The sequence below is a fragment of the Anomaloglossus baeobatrachus genome, unplaced genomic scaffold (genome assembly GCF_048569485.1).
Source record: "Anomaloglossus baeobatrachus isolate aAnoBae1 unplaced genomic scaffold, aAnoBae1.hap1 Scaffold_3349, whole genome shotgun sequence".
Lineage (NCBI taxonomy): Eukaryota > Metazoa > Chordata > Amphibia > Anura > Aromobatidae > Anomaloglossus > Anomaloglossus baeobatrachus.
In genome coordinates this window covers 78819-83964 of record NW_027442726.1, presented here as the reverse complement: position 1 = coordinate 83964, position 5146 = coordinate 78819, and the positions used below count along the sequence as shown (strand labels likewise).

Below are 5146 nucleotides of genomic sequence, written 5' to 3'. Positions count from 1 at the left end.
TATGAGGCTTCGCAGTAGGTTGCAAACATTCATCACCCATGACTGTCCCCAATTGAGCTCAGAAGCTCAATGTCTATCATGACCTTTCTTTTAGAATGTCCAAGAGCAAGCAAACTATTCCTCCAGGAGAGGGCGCCAACAGACTACTAAAGAGATCATCATTACTCAAAGAAAACCCCAAAAACCAATGCATGATAGGAATAAACAGGTAACTTTCTTTGGAGTGGAAGCGGAGAGATCGCACCAGATGCCAATTCTAGATGTTATCACACCTGTGGTCACTGCAGCAGCAGGTGAATCCACTTTGTCCAAAAGGGATCTATTCCATTCAATTGCAAATGATCTAGATAAGACAGAGAACTGCAGCACGGGGACATAGCCGAGTTGGTCAGGTTGAGTGGTGATGAGTTTGCTATTTGGATGAATAAAGAAAGTCAAAAGTGTGAAAGATAAAAAACAAAAGGAGGAAGTGTGAAAAGTGAATGGGCCAAATTGAGGTGCATATGAAGACGTATGCTTTCTTCCAATTCATTAAATCGGGCTAATATGAATCAGGTGAATTGAGTTCTGCTTTTGGAAACTGGGTTAAGAAGGGGTGCACCGTTCCTGGAGGTACTGCAATACCAGGTCAATGCGTGGAGTGGACAGAGCAAGCTCTTTTTCCATCTCCCTGTTCTAAAAATCCATTTAATATATGGTCCCCAGATAGGGGACGTATCAGATATTAAACTGATAAGAACAGATACTACACTTGATCTTAGCCAAAAGGCCGAGAAGCGATAACCAGAATTGGTTTGGGCCTCGAGTGGCACCCTGGCCTATGCCGGACACATCTTAGGGAGAGAGAGCGAGAGGGAGACAAACCCACGCCTACACAAGACATTTTGTCACCCAAGCCAACCCTTGAAAAGGCTGCTTTGCAGAGCCAAAACAAGAAGAATGGTGCGTTTTGCAGCCGCCGCCCACTGCAATGAATCTGAATAACTCCTCCTTTAGGGCGCAAGCAACTCCCCTCCCCCTTGCAGTCTTTCCAATTCACGATACAAAAAGACGGACAGGACAGGTTGCCTGACTTTCCGTCACTGCCACCCTTTGCCATCCTTACCCGTAGAAAGCCCTTTCATCATCCCCAAACCCTAATCTTTTCCCTTTCCTTCCCAGCCCCCAAACCCTGCCCTCTGTACCTTTCTCACCACCCGCTTCCCTTCTCCTGTCATCCCCCTACCACCCGGGAAAAAAAGAGATTGCCCCCTCCTTCCACTAGCCCACCCTCCCACCCAAAGAACAACTTCTTCTGCGCAGCTTGTTTTCTAGGCAGCAGCGCTATTGTGATGTCATCGGGGGGCATTGTGACAAGCCGCCAGTGTTCCGTCTCTTCATGTTGTGCACAGTTCAAACGGAAAATACATCAACAGGCAGACTACAGAAAAGCTTACTATCAAAGGTTAGAGGGGGGCTTTCTCAGAGGGCTTTTTACAGTTTTTCTATTCCCAATTAGCCGTTTAAGTGTACTTATTGAAAGTAGTAATTCTTTCATAGGCCGCCCTTTCTTAGTATTTGACGTTCCTTATATTGCGGTATGAGGCTTCGCAGTAGGTTGCAAACATTCATCACCCATGACTGTCCCCAATTGAGCTCAGAAGCTCAATGTCTATCATGACCTCTCTTTTAGAATGTCCAAGAGCAAGCAAACTATTCCTCCAGGAGAGGGCGCCAACAGACTACTAAAGAGATCATCATTACTCAAAGAAAACCCCAAAAACCAATGCATGATAGGAATAAACAGGTAACTTTCTTTGGAGTGGAAGCGGAGAGATCGCACCAGATGCCAATTCTAGATGTTATCACACCTGTGGTCACTGCAGCAGCAGGTGAATCCACTTTGTCCAAAAGGGATCTATTCCATTCAATTGCAAATGATCTAGATAAGACAGAGAACTGCAGCACGGGGACATAGCCGAGTTGGTCAGGTTGAGTGGTGATGAGTTTGCTATTTGGATGAATAAAGAAAGTCAAAAGTGTGAAAGATAAAAAACAAAAGGAGGAAGTGTGAAAAGTGAATGGGCCAAATTGAGGTGCATATGAAGACGTATGCTTTCTTCCAATTCATTAAATCGGGCTAATATGAATCAGGTGAATTGAGTTCTGCTTTTGGAAACTGGGTTAAGAAGGGGTGCACCGTTCCTGGAGGTACTGCAATACCAGGTCAATGCGTGGAGTGGACAGAGCAAGCTCTTTTTCCATCTCCCTGTTCTAAAAATCCATTTAATATATGGTCCCCAGATAGGGGACGTATCAGATATTAAACTGATAAGAACAGATACTACACTTGATCTTAGCCAAAAGGCCGAGAAGCGATAACCAGAATTGGTTTGGGCCTCGAGTGGCACCCTGGCCTATGCCGGACACATCTTAGGGAGAGAGAGCGAGAGGGAGACAAACCCACGCCTACACAAGACATTTTGTCACCCAAGCCAACCCTTGAAAAGGCTGCTTTGCAGAGCCAAAACAAGAAGAATGGTGCGTTTTGCAGCCGCCGCCCACTGCAATGAATCTGAATAACTCCTCCTTTAGGGCGCAAGCAACTCCCCTCCCCCTTGCAGTCTTTCCAATTCACGATACAAAAAGACGGACAGGACAGGTTGCCTGACTTTCCGTCACTGCCACCCTTTGCCATCCTTACCCGTAGAAAGCCCTTTCATCATCCCCAAACCCTAATCTTTTCCCTTTCCTTCCCAGCCCCCAAACCCTGCCCTCTGTACCTTTCTCACCACCCGCTTCCCTTCTCCTGTCATCCCCCTACCACCCGGGAAAAAAAGAGATTGCCCCCTCCTTCCACTAGCCCACCCTCCCACCCAAAGAACAACTTCTTCTGCGCAGCTTGTTTTCTAGGCAGCAGCGCTATTGTGATGTCATCGGGGGGCATTGTGACAAGCCGCCAGTGTTCCGTCTCTTCATGTTGTGCACAGTTCAAACGGAAAATACATCAACAGGCAGACTACAGAAAAGCTTACTATCAAAGGTTAGAGGGGGGCTTTCTCAGAGGGCTTTTTACAGTTTTTCTATTCCCAATTAGCCGTTTAAGTGTACTTATTGAAAGTAGTAATTCTTTCATAGGCCGCCCTTTCTTAGTATTTGACGTTCCTTATATTGCGGTATGAGGCTTCGCAGTAGGTTGCAAACATTCATCACCCATGACTGTCCCCAATTGAGCTCAGAAGCTCAATGTCTATCATGACCTCTCTTTTAGAATGTCCAAGAGCAAGCAAACTATTCCTCCAGGAGAGGGCGCCAACAGACTACTAAAGAGATCATCATTACTCAAAGAAAACCCCAAAAACCAATGCATGATAGGAATAAACAGGTAACTTTCTTTGGAGTGGAAGCGGAGAGATCGCACCAGATGCCAATTCTAGATGTTATCACACCTGTGGTCACTGCAGCAGCAGGTGAATCCACTTTGTCCAAAAGGGATCTATTCCATTCAATTGCAAATGATCTAGATAAGACAGAGAACTGCAGCACGGGGACATAGCCGAGTTGGTCAGGTTGAGTGGTGATGAGTTTGCTATTTGGATGAATAAAGAAAGTCAAAAGTGTGAAAGATAAAAAACAAAAGGAGGAAGTGTGAAAAGTGAATGGGCCAAATTGAGGTGCATATGAAGACGTATGCTTTCTTCCAATTCATTAAATCGGGCTAATATGAATCAGGTGAATTGAGTTCTGCTTTTGGAAACTGGGTTAAGAAGGGGTGCACCGTTCCTGGAGGTACTGCAATACCAGGTCAATGCGTGGAGTGGACAGAGCAAGCTCTTTTTCCATCTCCCTGTTCTAAAAATCCATTTAATATATGGTCCCCAGATAGGGGACGTATCAGATATTAAACTGATAAGAACAGATACTACACTTGATCTTAGCCAAAAGGCCGAGAAGCGATAACCAGAATTGGTTTGGGCCTCGAGTGGCACCCTGGCCTATGCCGGACACATCTTAGGGAGAGAGAGCGAGAGGGAGACAAACCCACGCCTACACAAGACATTTTGTCACCCAAGCCAACCCTTGAAAAGGCTGCTTTGCAGAGCCAAAACAAGAAGAATGGTGCGTTTTGCAGCCGCCGCCCACTGCAATGAATCTGAATAACTCCTCCTTTAGGGCGCAAGCAACTCCCCTCCCCCTTGCAGTCTTTCCAATTCACGATACAAAAAGACGGACAGGACAGGTTGCCTGACTTTCCGTCACTGCCACCCTTTGCCATCCTTACCCGTAGAAAGCCCTTTCATCATCCCCAAACCCTAATCTTTTCCCTTTCCTTCCCAGCCCCCAAACCCTGCCCTCTGTACCTTTCTCACCACCCGCTTCCCTTCTCCTGTCATCCCCCTACCACCCGGGAAAAAAAGAGATTGCCCCCTCCTTCCACTAGCCCACCCTCCCACCCAAAGAACAACTTCTTCTGCGCAGCTTGTTTTCTAGGCAGCAGCGCTATTGTGATGTCATCGGGGGGCATTGTGACAAGCCGCCAGTGTTCCGTCTCTTCATGTTGTGCACAGTTCAAACGGAAAATACATCGACAGGCAGACTACAGAAAAGCTTACTATCAAAGGTTAGAGGGGGGCTTTCTCAGAGGGCTTTTTACAGTTTTTCTATTCCCAATTAGCCGTTTAAGTGTACTTATTGAAAGTAGTAATTCTTTCATAGGCCGCCCTTTCTTAGTATTTGACGTTCCTTATATTGCGGTATGAGGCTTCGCAGTAGGTTGCAAACATTCATCACCCATGACTGTCCCCAATTGAGCTCAGAAGCTCAATGTCTATCATGACCTCTCTTTTAGAATGTCCAAGAGCAAGCAAACTATTCCTCCAGGAGAGGGCGCCAACAGACTACTAAAGAGATCATCATTACTCAAAGAAAACCCCAAAAACCAATGCATGATAGGAATAAACAGGTAACTTTCTTTGGAGTGGAAGCGGAGAGATCGCACCAGATGCCAATTCTAGATGTTATCACACCTGTGGTCACTGCAGCAGCAGGTGAATCCACTTTGTCCAAAAGGGATCTATTCCATTCAATTGCAAATGATCTAGATAAGACAGAGAACTGCAGCACGGGGACATAGCCGAGTTGGTCAGGTTGAGTGGTGATGAGTTTG

General features: G+C 46.2%; 3 non-coding genes across 3 annotated transcripts; all 3 read right to left on the bottom strand.

Moving 5' to 3' along the window:
• Positions 1-590: 590 nt before the first annotated feature.
• LOC142271141 (U2 spliceosomal RNA) lies at positions 591-781 on the bottom strand. The gene has a single exon (XR_012736307.1). It is a non-coding gene; the product is annotated as a U2 spliceosomal RNA (small nuclear RNA).
• A 1387-nt stretch (positions 782-2168) lies between these two features.
• LOC142271140 (U2 spliceosomal RNA) lies at positions 2169-2359 on the bottom strand. Its single transcript, XR_012736306.1, has one exon. It is a non-coding gene; the product is annotated as a U2 spliceosomal RNA (small nuclear RNA).
• Positions 2360-3746: 1387 nt separating this feature from the next.
• LOC142271139 (U2 spliceosomal RNA) lies at positions 3747-3937 on the bottom strand. Its single transcript, XR_012736305.1, has one exon. It is a non-coding gene; the product is annotated as a U2 spliceosomal RNA (small nuclear RNA).
• Positions 3938-5146: the final 1209 nt, after the last annotated feature.